We start from the raw sequence: 15826 nt of genomic DNA on the forward strand, positions 1-15826 counted from the left end.
GTGCTAAAAGGGGAGGGGTAATTCTGTGTAGGAAAAAAACTGTGTTCCCTAATGCACACCGAGTGAATAATATTACTATATAATAATAGTCAGATAATACGGAGATCTTAGTTGCGTATATCTGCAGATATAGGGTTAAGCCCCCAGGGCGATCGACAAGGCTTCTCCGTCACTGGGGGTCCCTAATACTAGGTATGGGCCCGGGGTGCAGGACCCCACAATGTCGGCACAGGTCGGCCCCCCCAGGTCAGCACACAGGTGAAAATTAATAGGGGTTAATAAGAAGCACAGAAGTGCTATGTAAGTGGTGTGATTAAAAAATATATACAAAGTGATAGGAAAATAATAAGTGTTAATAAAGTGTTAGGGTGTGCCGACCTGCAACAGCCCACCCATACCGACACCGGGGCCACTGCACCCCACACCCACCCCATAAATAATTACATATATATATATATCTGGGTTAAATTCCCAGTGTAAGGCCACATGGTAATGGCACCTACAGCATCTGAGAGCCAGCTTACCTGGGGATACCCCTGACTTCCCCTATGGCACTACTAGAGTCAGCAATCCCTCCTAATGCTGACCCATTTGTGCCTCTCTATATACAATACACAAGGTGGGAAGCTGCTCAATCAGATTGTAATGTCACTCAGGTGCTAAAAGGGGAGGGGTAATTCTGTGTAGGAAAAAAACTGTGTTCCCTAATGCACACCGAGTGAATAATATTACTATATAATAATAGTCAGATAATACGGAGATCTTAGTTGCGTATATCTGCAGATATAGGGTTAAGCCCCCAGGCCGATCGACAAGGCTTCTCCGTCACTGGGGGTCCCTAATACTAGGTATGGGCCCGGGGTGCAGGACCCCACAATGTCGGCACAGGTCGGCCCCCCCAGGTCAGCACACAGGTGAAAATTAATAGGGGTTAATAAGAAGCACAGAAGTGCTATGTAAGTGGTGTGATTAAAAAATATATACAAAGTGATAGGAAAATAATAAGTGTTAATAAAGTGTTAGGGTGTGCCGACCTGCAACAGCCCACCCATACCGACACCGGGGCCACTGCACCCCACACCCACCCCATAAATAATTACATATATATATATATCTGGGTTAAATTCCCAGTGTAAGGCCACATGGTAATGGCACCTACAGCATCTGAGAGCCAGCTTACCTGGGGATACCCCTGACTTCCCCTATGGCACTACTAGAGTCAGCAATCCCTCCTAATGCTGACCCATTTGTGCCTCTCTATATACAATACACAAGGTGGGAAGCTGCTCAATCAGATTGTAATGTCACTCAGGTGCTAAAAGGGGAGGGGTAATTCTGTGTAGGAAAAAAACTGTTCCCTAATGCACACCGAGTGAATAATATTACTATATAATAATAGTCAGATAATACGGAGATCTTAGTTGCGTATATCTGCAGATATAGGGTTAAGCCCCCAGGCCGATCGACAAGGCTTCTCCGTCACTGGGGGTCCCTAATACTAGGTATGGGCCCGGGGTGCAGGACCCCACAATGTCGGCACAGGTCGGCCCCCCCAGGTCAGCACACAGGTGAAAATTAATAGGGGTTAATAAGAAGCACAGAAGTGCTATGTAAGTGGTGTGATTAAAAAATATATACAAAGTGATAGGAAAATAATAAGTGTTAATAAAGTGTTAGGGTGTGCCGACCTGCAACAGCCCACCCATACCGACACCGGGGCCACTGCACCCCACACCCACCCCATAAATAATTACATATATATATATATCTGGGTTAAATTCCCAGTGTAAGGCCACATGGTAATGGCACCTACAGCATCTGAGAGCCAGCTTACCTGGGGATACCCCTGACTTCCCCTATGGCACTACTAGAGTCAGCAATCCCTCCTAATGCTGACCCATTTGTGCCTCTCTATATACAATACACAAGGTGGGAAGCTGCTCAATCAGATTGTAATGTCACTCAGGTGCTAAAAGGGGAGGGGTAATTCTGTGTAGGAAAAAAACTGTGTTCCCTAATGCACACCGAGTGAATAATATTACTATATAATAATAGTCAGATAATACGGAGATCTTAGTTGCGTATATCTGCAGATATAGGGTTAAGCCCCCAGGCCGATCGACAAGGCTTCTCCGTCACTGGGGGTCCCTAATACTAGGTATGGGCCCGGGGTGCAGGACCCCACAATGTCGGCACAGGTCGGCCCCCCCAGGTCAGCACACAGGTGAAAATTAATAGGGGTTAATAAGAAGCACAGAAGTGCTATGTAAGTGGTGTGATTAAAAAATATATACAAAGTGATAGGAAAATAATAAGTGTTAATAAAGTGTTAGGGTGTGCCGACCTGCAACAGCCCAACAGTGCTTCTTATTAACCCCTATTAATTTTCACCTGTGTGCTGACCTGGGGGGGCCGACCTGTGCCGACATTGTGGGGTCCTGCACCCCGGGCCCATACCTAGTATTAGGGACCCCCAGTGACGGAGAAGCCTTGTCGATCGGCCTGGGGGCTTAACCCTATATCTGCAGATATACGCAACTAAGATCTCCGTATTATCTGACTATTATTATATAGTAATATTATTCACTCGGTGTGCATTAGGGAACACAGTTTTTTTCCTACACAGAATTACCCCTCCCCTTTTAGCACCTGAGTGACATTACAATCTGATTGAGCAGCTTCCCACCTTGTGTATTGTATATAGAGAGGCACAAATGGGTCAGCATTAGGAGGGATTGCTGACTCTAGTAGTGCCATAGGGGAAGTCAGGGGTATCCCCAGGTAAGCTGGCTCTCAGATGCTGTAGGTGCCATTACCATGTGGCCTTACACTGGGAATTTAACCCAGATATATATATATATATATGTAATTATTTATGGGGTGGGTGTGGGGTGCAGTGGCCCCGGTGTCGGTATGGGTGGGCTGTTGCAGGTCGGCACACCCTAACACTTTATTAACACTTATTATTTTCCTATCACTTTGTATATATTTTTTAATCACACCACTTACATAGCACTTCTGTGCTTCTTATTAACCCCTATTAATTTTCACCTGTGTGCTGACCTGGGGGGGCCGACCTGTGCCGACATTGTGGGGTCCTGCACCCCGGGCCCATACCTAGTATTAGGGACCCCCAGTGACGGAGAAGCCTTGTCGATCGGCCTGGGGGCTTAACCCTATATCTGCAGATATACGCAACTAAGATCTCCGTATTATCTGACTATTATTATATAGTAATATTATTCACTCGGTGTGCATTAGGGAACACAGTTTTTTTCCTACACAGAATTACCCCTCCCCTTTTAGCACCTGAGTGACATTACAATCTGATTGAGCAGCTTCCCACCTTGTGTATTGTATATAGAGAGGCACAAATGGGTCAGCATTAGGAGGGATTGCTGACTCTAGTAGTGCCATAGGGGAAGTCAGGGGTATCCCCAGGTAAGCTGGCTCTCAGATGCTGTAGGTGCCATTACCATGTGGCCTTACACTGGGAATTTAACCCAGATATATATATATATGTAATTATTTATGGGGTGGGTGTGGGGTGCAGTGGCCCCGGTGTCGGTATGGGTGGGCTGTTGCAGGTCGGCACACCCTAACACTTTATTAACACTTATTATTTTCCTATCACTTTGTATATATTTTTTAATCACACCACTTACATAGCACTTCTGTGCTTCTTATTAACCCCTATTAATTTTCACCTGTGTGCTGACCTGGGGGGGCCGACCTGTGCCGACATTGTGGGGTCCTGCACCCCGGGCCCATACCTAGTATTAGGGACCCCCAGTGACGGAGAAGCCTTGTCGATCGGCCTGGGGGCTTAACCCTATATCTGCAGATATACGCAACTAAGATCTCCGTATTATCTGACTATTATTATATAGTAATATTATTCACTCGGTGTGCATTAGGGAACACAGTTTTTTTCCTACACAGAATTACCCCTCCCCTTTTAGCACCTGAGTGACATTACAATCTGATTGAGCAGCTTCCCACCTTGTGTATTGTATATAGAGAGGCACAAATGGGTCAGCATTAGGAGGGATTGCTGACTCTAGTAGTGCCATAGGGGAAGTCAGGGGTATCCCCAGGTAAGCTGGCTCTCAGATGCTGTAGGTGCCATTACCATGTGGCCTTACACTGGGAATTTAACCCAGATATATATATATATATATGTAATTATTTATGGGGTGGGTGTGGGGTGCAGTGGCCCCGGTGTTGGTATGGGTGGGCTGTTGCAGGTCGGCACACCCTAACACTTTATTAACACTTATTATTTTCCTATCACTTTGTATATATTTTTTAATCACACCACTTACATAGCACTTCTGAGATTCATAGTCTGCAAGGTGGCAGAGATTCAAACAGATACATTTGTCATTAACACTGCTAACCAGATCCCCAACTGACGCGTTTCTTCACTGACTAGATACCTCAGAGACATATTTTAGTGCAGTTTCTCTGTACGATATATTTGATATTATGAACTCTGGTGTCACTACATTCTTGTTACTTGGAAACTATCACTGGAAAAAAAAGTATGATTGATGGACCCTTTTAGTGTAGCTTGATACAGAGGATACAATACAAAACTGCATCATTTATAACATTTATCTCATGGATCTCATGGGGCCCTAAGCAAGACATTGATTTAGTGCCACCCTTTCTTAACCCCACCTCCCCCCCCCCCAACTCCTCAAGGTAGTCAGTGTATGCCAAATCTCCCCACTCCCAGTCCGTCATACTGCTTTTCCACCAAAATCCCAGATCTGACCTGGATTTATTACCGGGAATTTTACCGGGTCTCACTCTCCAATGTCCCCATTTCTACTGCACTATGGGGGTAATTCTGAGTTGATCGTAGCAGCAAGTTTGTTAGCAATTGGCCAAAACCATGTGCACTGCAGGGGAGGGGGGCAGATATAACATTTGCAGAGAGAGTTAGATTTGGGTGGGTTATTCTGTTTCTGTGCAGGGTAAATACTGGCTGCTTTATTTTTACACTGCAATTTAGATTTCAGTTTGAATACACCCCACCCAAATCTAATTCTCTCTGCACATGTTATATCAGCCCCTCCTGCAGTGCACATGGTTTTGCCCATCTGCTAAAGTTGCTGCTGTGATCAACTCAGAATTAGGCCCAATATTCCTGGGTTTTTCCCAGATTGACATCGTTTCCATTGAATAAGGAGAAATCCTTATAAAAAATGTTCTTTGTTGTGGCTAACTAAAATGAGGTCATAGAAAAGGGGAACAAAAGGGAGGGGTGGGGACTGCTCACAGCATTGCAGCGATGATGGCCGATGAGTTAACATTGTGTAGCTTTGAGTTCCTGAATGTTTGCAGCTTAGTGCTGTTTTACACAGCAATTGATAGCAGGATACAGCTTTTGACACTGCCCAACTCTCCCAAAAGCGACCAGCATGAAAACAGTTTCTCCCAGCATCTCCTCTGGTCACTGTGCGATGACATCAGCTGCCAATGCCCAGGAGGGACCAATTAGCGGCTCTTTGGAAATTCCTGGGTCAAAAATCCTGGTTTTTCAATGCAGCTCACTTGGGAAAGACCCGCTAAAAACTCTGCTTGTGACCATGGTAAAAATCCCAGGTCATTTTACCTGGGAATTTCAATGAATAGTAGCGGTTTCCACTGACAAAAATTCTGGGTAGGTGCATGTTCATGTTTAAAAACACAGGATTTTCATGTCAGTGGAAAAGGGGTATCAGTGTATGCAATATCCCTCCAATCCTAGACAGCTAGTGTATGCCAATTCCTACCACCCACCCGGAGGCAGTCAGTTTACCGGCTATCGTGATCCCGTCTGTCAGGATACTGATGCAGGAATCCCGACACCCTGTGAAATACCAATGGTCAGAATCCCGACCGCCAGCTGGATTCCCCACTTAGGTGGTGGTCCATGCCACCACCCGAGGGGGAATATAACCCTGTAGTAACCTAAGGTTGCCACCGGGCCCAAAGCATGACAAGTGCAGCGAGTCCACGAGGAGACATGCTGCACTCGCCTCTGGTATCCTGGCTGTCGGGATCCCAGAGTCAGCCTCCTGACTGCCAGATCCCAACAGCCGGGATATCATACTGATTGCCACCCACCCCCAGTCAGTCAGTGTATACCAAATCCCCCACTCCCACATCCCTCCCCCAGTCAGTGTATGCCACCACCCTTATATATATATTCTAGTATAGTCAATACCTAGCTCCCATTTAGCCTATGTGTGTCATTAATATTAGCAGTCACCTGGATAATATTAACATTTAGCTAGGAGTTAGAAATTTGCCAGGCTGACTTCCCTCAATTGAAATTATACAATAAACATGACATATACAGAGCACACTGTTAGATGACCAAGTGTCTGGGTTTATCAAAACCTTCTGTAATAAAATATTTGGTATATTTCATGCAAACTCAGTGTAAAAAAAGACCACCCAAAGCTACACTGTCACTATAAAATATTTTTTGGGTAGATGATAATAATAATAATAATAATAATAATAACCTGCAACTGTGGTTCCCTCCGCTGTGCCCTAATGCTGGACAAATGCATGAATGAGGCCGCAGACCCCATCCTTGTACAGAGCGTGTTGTGTTCTGCACTGTAGAACCTAATGTGGCAGTTAAATGCTCTGCATTAGGATTGCCCAGAGTCTCAGAGTGAGTACAGCAGGTACCCCTATTAAAAGGAAACACACCTCCTCACTGTTGCTGGGTACTGCAGTGGCACTGGGTCTGACAGGCAGCAGTCGTCTGCCAGCAGGCCCGGCAACAGGGGGATTCAGAAAGGACACCCGTATTAGGCCCGATGTTGTGAGGGGACCCAAGATTCTAAGGTGCAGTCAGCATAGATGCGGCAGCAGCAGTGCCAAGCCACTAGTAATGGATTTATATAGTGATTTGTGCCACCTGCCCACCTGGAAAGGACTTCAAAGCAGGGGTGGATTGGGATGGCATGTCAGTCCCTACTTGGCCAGGCCCCATGCTCCCCTTAGTGGTCAGGCTGATCCATATGTAGCTGCCATGACCAGAGCTTCTGCACACGTGCAGAAGCACATTCAAGCAGATAGAGCAGCAATGATGTGCTGCCCAGTGCTCACTGCTGTTCTGACATTGCTCCTCCTCCCCCAGCTCCCACATTCGCTGTCTGCCTGCTGATTGCCATGAGTGAAGAGCCCTGCAGACAGACACAGCGGGTGGGTAAGTGTACTTTGCTAGGGGTGGGGTTTAGGGCTGGGGGGGAGGGCAGAGTCTAACACACAGATATGGGTAAATAATGTTATATATGTGGGAGTGGGGGCAGCTATATAAAGTTATTTGCACAGAGGGCTACTAATCTGGTGACATAGCATGTAAAGGGCACTACTACTGTGGGCATTATATGTATAAGCATCACTACTACTATGGGCATTATGTGTACAAGCGGCACTACTACTATCGGCATTATGTGTATAAGCGGCACTACTACTGATGGTATTATGTGTATAAGCGGCACTACTACTGATGGTATTATGTGTATAAGTGGCAGTAGTGTGGGCATTAGGTGTATAAGCAGCACTTCTGTAAGCATTATTTATATAAGTGGCACTACTGCTGTGGACATTATGCATATGAGGGTCACTACTGTATTTTATGTGGATCTGGCTTTTTGCAATATATTTTATGTGGATGTGACTTTGAAAAAGTATTTTTTGTGGATCTGGCTTTTTAAATTATTTAATGTGGAAGTGGCTTTTCAATGTATGTTATGTTGGATCTGGCTTTTAAAACGTAGTGTATGTGGATCTTGCCCTTTCAATGAACAGAATGGTATTACAGTGTCTTATGTTTGGCAATACATTTATTGGCACATGCAGGGGAGGGATATGTGGATCTGTGGTCAAGCGGGGGGAGGGTGGGGGAAGAGACATCAGTGTACAAGGCCCCAAGATTACTGTTTCCAGCCCTGTCTGCAGGCCCCATGGGTGGTGCACTGCAGAAGTGACACTGGCTGGCTCTTGGCTGCTGGCCGGGGGCTGACTGAGGCGGTGTTGGTGGGCCCTCCCTGCTCTGATGCTTGTGCAGACTGAGACTCTGAGTATGGGTAGGTCCTCAGCACCGCATGATGTCATGACATGGCATGTCATACACCACACCTGCAGTGCTTCTGTGGGAACGGATTTTATGGGGACTAGTGACAGATTTTGTTGGGCACATCCACAGGCACCTTGGGACCCTCTGGACCCTAAGTAAGTGCCTAGGCTGTCTTGTGGAAAATCCAGCGCTGCATATATGATCAATGTTAGTAAGTGACCAAGTCTTATTTGCATTTAGATTAGACTGTAAAGCTAGGGTGGCCAATTGCAGCATTTATGAGCATAACAAAATCATGTTCTACTTTTGATGGGGAGCCACGAGACTCATGTTGTTGTATCTCTAGCTAGACAAAGGTTATTCATTTAATAATGGTGTGCCAGTGAGTGCCAAACAGAACTATTCAATTTTAGCTCTGTTCAGGCGTGATTGGCTGCCTGGCGCCAGTATTTCAGCTTACACTTCTGACCCCCGGGGTGGCAAGCTGAAATGCAAGAAAACTTACCTATTTGAGAGCTGAAATGGGACTTTGTTTCATGCTCATTAATTTGGTCAGGTATGGCTAAACCCAACCTCTTTGGGGCGTGAAAAAATTGAATTGTGCCCCGCAATCTCCCGTCAATTTAGACAGAGATCGGATAGACAGAGATCGGACGTGCAAAACAATTGAATTCTCCCATATAAAATACAACCAATAAAAATTAGATGGAAAATAATGCCCAGGGTCAAGTTTTTTGATACACTTACCGGCTGTAATGTAAGATGGATGCTTGTGTTTCAGCGTGCCGATTAGATTGATGAATCATGGCAATCTAGGAAAGTAGAGAAATGACTTGCATAATAGTATAGAATTTCTTATAAAAGATGTATCAGGAATACAGAACTGCAAATTAAATGCATACCAAAAAAGTTGTAAAATATGCATATCTGTAAATTTTGGAACTGTTGTCTCCAGTGACCATTTAGGAGCCAGATGTTCTCCAATTCTTTAGAGAGGTTTATCCATAATACAATACGAAAAAGGGAGTTTTGACCGAATGGATAAAAGAAAATGGGATGCAGTTAAAATGCTGCCGGACGGGATCCGTCGGTCGAAATACTGATGTCCGAAATCCTTAACATTCTTTCAGCAGGATGCATTAACGTCCTGCCGCTGGGGGTAGGAGGTTAGGTTTAGGGATTTAAAGGGGGGTTTGGGTCAGGGTGTAGAGATGGGAAGGGGTGGTTAGGTACCAGGGAGGGAGGGTTAGTGTTAGGCACTTTCAAGGGGAGGTTAGGGATAGGCACCAAGTGGGGAGGGATAGGTTTAGGCAGTGGGGAAGGGAGAGTTAGGGTTAGGCACCACCGGGGAGGGCTAGAGATAGGCACCCACAAGGGTGGGTTAGATTTGAGGTAGGGAACAGGGAGGATTAGAGTACTTTCTGGGAGACTAGAAGATGGTGATCAATTGTTTGGCCTTCTCTGGTTTAGAACAGAGATGTGCGGGTTCAGATTTACTTGGTTAGGCACCTAGTGGGGAGGGATAGGTTTAGGCAGTGGGGAAGGGAGGGTTAGGGTTAGGAACCACCGGGGAGGGCTAGAGATAGGCACCCACAAGGGAGGGTTAGATTTGAGGTAGGGAACAGGGAGGATTAGGGTACTTTCTGGGAGACTGTCAGTATTTTGATGGTCAGGAAACCGCTATCAATATTCTGACTGCTGGCATCCCGTCCATTGGGATATCATACTGAATCCAAGAAAATCAACCTATTGTAATACTATATTATATATGTATTTTGTACTCATGTTTTCACTTGAATTTATTTACTGTTTAATTAAAAAACGGCTCTTAAAAACATTAGTATACATTTTTTTAACTAACAATCAAAACATTAACTGGAGGACCTTCAGATGAATTAATTAGAATGTTCTAAACTAGAGATTTGCGAGTTTGGATTTACCTGGATTTATCCGGATCTCAAAACAACATCTTATCAGCTCTCAGACAACTCATGTTTCGGAGAGCCAATAAGCTGTTCTAAACCAGAGAAGGCCAAACAATTTATCACCATCTTCTAGTAGATAATGGACAGTTTGGCTGATCTTCATTGCGGTTGCTGCATGTTTTTGGCTTTGCTTAGTGATAATGAGAATGGACACACATTCCAACAGCTTCAGCGCTATAAAATAGTAAGCAATATACTGGGGGTTTTCCTAGGTTCTTACATAACAAAGGAGCTTTACTGGTTACATTAATACTTGCTGATTCTCTGGGGTCTCTTAGGGCCTGATTCAGATGTGATTGGAGATGCTACCACTTCCTTGGAGGCAGCAGTGACAGCTCTGTATGTTAATGCAGCAGGAGGTGTCTATTACATGAAGATGCCTCCTGCTGCAGTAGTGATCCAACCTGCATCCTAGAACACAGCATCGGATCACTGCAATACCATTTGGCAGCTTGTGGCATCCATGGGAATGTGCAAGTCGCCCATTGCAGAGGCCAGGAAGTCTCTGTTCAATGACAGAGATCCCTGACATCTTCCCAGCCTCTAAACGGTGGTGACACACCTCAGTTTTTACAAAACGGAGGCTATAGCCACCCCCTCCTGGCCCCCAAAATGATAAGCCTTTCTGCCTCTCCAGTTCTTGGTTTTAGCTCCCATTACCAGGCCTCCAGCTCACAAATGGCTGGTCCCAGAGCAATTTAGTGCTCAGCAATCCACAACTGCTTGGGCACAATACTTCCCATTTGCCTACAACCAACCACCTAGGCTCTATGTAGTCTGGAGGAGACTCTAGTAACATTCACTGCTGCAATTTGAGTTTCTCACTTTTTGTCATGGGATGCAGTTATGTGTGCCCGCCGGTCACTATACCAAAGCCGGGATCCCGAACACTTAGCCAACCGGTCATCATGCCGACAACCAGGGACTATTTCCACTCGTGGGTGTGCATGACACCCATAGAATGGGAATAGAACCTGTGGTGAGCACAGCAAGCCACCGAGCCCACAAAGGGCTTTGTTGCGCTCCCTCACTGGCCATCTAACAACCGGATCCCGGCAAGACCGCCGGTCAGCCTAACACAACTCTTTGCCATTTATAGAATGTGTGTCAGAACTTTGCCTACACTGTCTTCCCTAAACCCTACATCACTGATAGAGACTAACAATTCGAGCTTAAAATAATGAGCATCCTCAAATGACTCTTTTATTGTTTTTAGATTTAAAAATCTATTAATACTGTATACTGTATTGTGTTAAACATTTTTAAAGTTTTCTAATTGGTAACTTAACTAAACATGAATGTATTTAAAGTACTGAGATCCTACCACTTTCATGAAGATTGAGAACATGATTTATTTTTCCCAATGTTTAGAGACAAATGTACGTGTTAGGTTTGCCCTGCTGCTGTTGCTCTTCTGGAGAACGGTAGTTTAGAGAGACATTTGTAAGCTCACGTAAGAAATATGATCATGAATTTCAAGTGAAATAAGGAAGCTTAAAGTAAAATCCTTCAAAGCTTATTTAGGAGCACAACATTTTTTTATTTGAAGAACATATTTTGCAGTGCAAAGTAGCAACTTATGCATCCTTATATACTGTTATCTTTCCTTGCAGTTTCATGAATCCACTAATAAAATTGATTTTTCTCAATTAATCATGTTTCTTTGGGGCATATTCATCAAAGAATATTTGAGGGCAGCCCTCCCAAAAACATCAATTTTTGAGTCTACCTGCAAATACTAAGGGTCCCGTGGATGTATGTAAAGAAAACTCCTTCATTTTCTTTAACAAAAGCAGCCCCCAATAAGTTTTGGTGGGGGCTGCAAAAATGCAGAATTTACCAAACTCTGGAAGACCATTGTAGCCTATGGGCTACATTCTGCAAAAGTTAAGCAGAGAGGTATCAATAGGATCCCTCCCGGTCGCACTCTGCTCACACTGTGCAGTCTGCAGACCACACAGTAGAGCTTAGACCGTAGCCTAAACCCCGAAGTAAAAAATATAAAATATATATATATACCAGCACTGGCTGTATAACATTATCGAGTAAATGAATGGCTTCTTAATATTCACACATTTATTGATTATACAATAATAAAATGAAAAAATAAATATTTAAAATTCAATTTAAAACACAGTAAAAACCACATATAAGTATAGTGCCAGTATGAATATACAGCCACTATAGGCACCAAGTATTTCAATTTTATCTGGCTAGGACTCTCCCCCTGTCTGTAAGAGTTTGCAGATCACTGCTTCTGAGGAAGCTGGACATTACTAGTCAGTGAAACGCGTTGAGATTGATGCCACCAGTACCTAGCCACTAGGACCTTAACTCTACATTTCTGGCATTTATCTAGACAACTACCCCTCACCCTAAACCATCACTGCAGTGTTTTCTGTGGCCTCAACACCTCTTCAGCATCTAAAGGACATATTCCCATCTGACTTTCTATGCCGACTGCCTCTCTACAACTGGACAACACCGGCTTTTTATCCTAAACTGAATCTCATTGGAACTGCAACTAACATCCAGTAATTTTGCTGCTCAATACAGTGATCTGCAATTTCTTACACGGGGAGAGTCCTAGCCAGATCAAATTACTTTATCACCGCACAATTTATCACTCTCCAAGGCTTGATAAATCTGGACCTAAGGGCCTTATTCAATATGGATCGCATCAGCGATGCAATCGCATACTGAACTATTTATGTCTAGCACGTGCAGCAGCCGTACTGAGTGTGTGCACAAAGTGAGATATGATTGCATCTCACCTATGTGAATGCCCCTGCCTGATTGACAGGCAGAGATGTTTGTGGGGTGGCGCGACTCTGCAGGGGCGGGTTCAGGGTTGCTACGTGACATAACACACGGCTGCTGTGACTCAAAAAATGGCTGCTCTCTGTCTGCTTTTGCAGCCAGGCTGTGGAGACATCTACAATTCAACAATGTGATAGCAATTGAATTGTGATTGCATCGCTGCTGGGCATTTGCATGTTAGGAGGCCTTGCCCTGGGCTGGGCATGCAATCGCAAGCAGTTGCAGTTTTGCCAAAATAGCAAAACTGCAACTGAAGCTGAATAAGGTCCTAACTCGGAGGAAAATGAAGCAGAATATGAAGACAAGCTTTAATTATAATGATGTCAGGAGGATTAGTCAGGGGGCATTCTTACAAAGATTCCATTCCCTGTTGCCTGAAATAAATGGAATAACTTGGGAGAAAGAATATCTATGCTGCATGATGCATAATGGTTAATAATGTTAGTTATTTTGACAGATTTAACAGCTCATTACAATGCATTCAACCTTGAACTTCAGGAGAAGGAAAAAAAAAACAATTACAGTAGTTAAGGGGACATTTACTAAGCAGTGATCAGAGCAGAGAAGTGAGCCACTGGAGAAGTTGCCCCATCAACCAATCAGCAGCTCTGTATCATTTTATAGTATGCAAATTATAGATGTTACTTCAGTGCTGATTGGTTACCATGGGCATCTTCTCCACTGGCTCACTTCTCCGCTCTTATCACTGCTTAGTAAATGTCCCCCTTAGTTCCTTACATAAATGCTTTGATAAATGCTTTGAAATCCAAATTTCAGATTCTAAAATCGCAGCTTGAAAAGGGAATTTTAAGGGACTTCCCTTACTTAGAATTATTTGTAATGCTACATGAAACTATTTACTCATTCTAAATATATCGCTATAATTAACATTAAAATTAATGAACCTCTGTCTATCCTGTTTGTATATGATATATAAATCATGACTAGTCTTGTGCAGGAGAGTATTTAGACACACTTCCATCCCAACACACACATCACAATTGCACCCTGAAGAAAACCGATACTACGGTGAAACTCATAGGATACTAATTGATACTACAGAGTTTCACCGCATGTCCACATTATTACTGTACATCTACTGCTCTGTGAATGCAGACTACATAAGTGTGCAAGTGGAAAAAGCAACAGCAACAACATACGTAGACTTACAATGCAACACAGCTCAAGCACCAGAAACTACACACACTGGCTACAAGTACAAGAACAGCAACAGGGCTGATTTTACCTACCTTAACCAATCTATGAACATCCTGCCATGCTAAGGAGACTTAAACGTAAAAAATTAAAATAACAGCGCCTGAATACACAAGAGCAAATCAATATAGTAGGATTTTATATAAAATTGCTCTAATGGTATTTAAGATTCTAATCTGTTGAGACACAAGTTATTTTTATCTCCTTAAAGCTTTTCGGTAGCATTATTATTAGCTTAAAGCTTACCTCCGTCCTGGAAATCTCATCTTCCAAATGGCAGCAATAATTAATTAGCCATTGTAGGCTTCATTTGATAGAACCTTATTCACAGTGAGTGGTTTTTACGTTATTCTATACTCATGCACAGTTTCAATATACTGTATATCCTGTGGGTTGAGCTACATAGAAAAGACTTTCAGAGTCAGTGATTACCTGGATCGCCATGCTGCAATGAACACTGCTGGGATAACGGTAGACTCAGCTGGAGAACTCTCCTGAGCATCCTCGGATGTAGAGCAGCTTGGTGTTATGATTCCCGTACTCCAGGCCAGAAGAGATCTTATGGCAGAGGTCTGAGTACTGGGAAGATATGCTGGTTGTGGGAGCAGGAGAGCCTAGTAACCCCTGGCGCCCTAACTCCGTTGTCTCGCCCGTGTTATCAGAAATCCCTTGCGAGACTATGGTTGCTTGAGCCCATGGCAGCCGCGTTCGAAGGGCGGATTATGTCTGCCCAACCCCGATGCCCCCGCAGGTCTTAATGGGAGACAAAGGGAAATCCGAGACAGGGTGATAACAAGGGGCCCTCTGACTAAGCAACCAGGCCAGGGGTTACAAGCTAACTAACTTTAACCAAAGGTATGTGCGGACTAGCCGCCAGGGAAAAGGACAACCAAAGAACCACTGATCCGTTACTCCTATCCAGCACCGCTGGATACCAGAGTGGATCTGTGGGAGCGGAATCCTCCGCAAAAGCTCCAGAACACAAATTAACTAAATAATAAACAGTAAGCGGACAAGCCGCAACACACGGCTGAGCCGCGACTCACGAACACCACAGGATGTTAAAGGTGCTCGGTCAGACTCCAGGAATAGATGGCAAACTTCCGAGTACAGGATCTCTGAGGACAGGAACAACCGGATTGAGCAGGACTGGAAACTCTCTGTAGCAGACACAGGCAAACAGGAAGCTATCACCGGCGTCTGTAAGAAGTCCTGAGGGTGCCTTTATTCAGGAACCCTCCAATCAAGATCCAGACAGGGTAATCAATGGAAATGCCGTGCAGCTTGCATGCTGCACGGCCAGCACATAATCAGGTAATTTAGGACAGACCCAGCAACGGGGAACGCGGCTGAACGTGGCGTCCCCGTTGCTAAGGTCAGAGCGGCTCTGTGCGCCCGGCGTCTAGCGTTGCCAGGGAGCCGGCGGCTGAACGCGCACGGCGTCCCTGGTTGCTAGGCGCCGGGCCGCACCGACGAGCGGACCCCGGCGTCTAACAGTACCCCCCTCTTGAGGAGGGGTCAAGGAACCCCTAAAGCCAGGTTTCTGAGGAAATTCTCGAAAAAATGCCCTTTTGAGCCTTGGGGCATGAAGGTCCTCATCCAGGACCCAAGACCTTTCCTCTGGCCCATAACCTCTCCAATGTACCAAAAAATAAAGCCGACCCCGGGACAACTTGGAATCGAGAACCTTCTCCACCAAGAACTCCTGCTGACCCTG

Source organism: Pseudophryne corroboree, chromosome 4, assembly GCF_028390025.1.
Source record: "Pseudophryne corroboree isolate aPseCor3 chromosome 4, aPseCor3.hap2, whole genome shotgun sequence".
NCBI lineage: Eukaryota > Metazoa > Chordata > Amphibia > Anura > Myobatrachidae > Pseudophryne > Pseudophryne corroboree.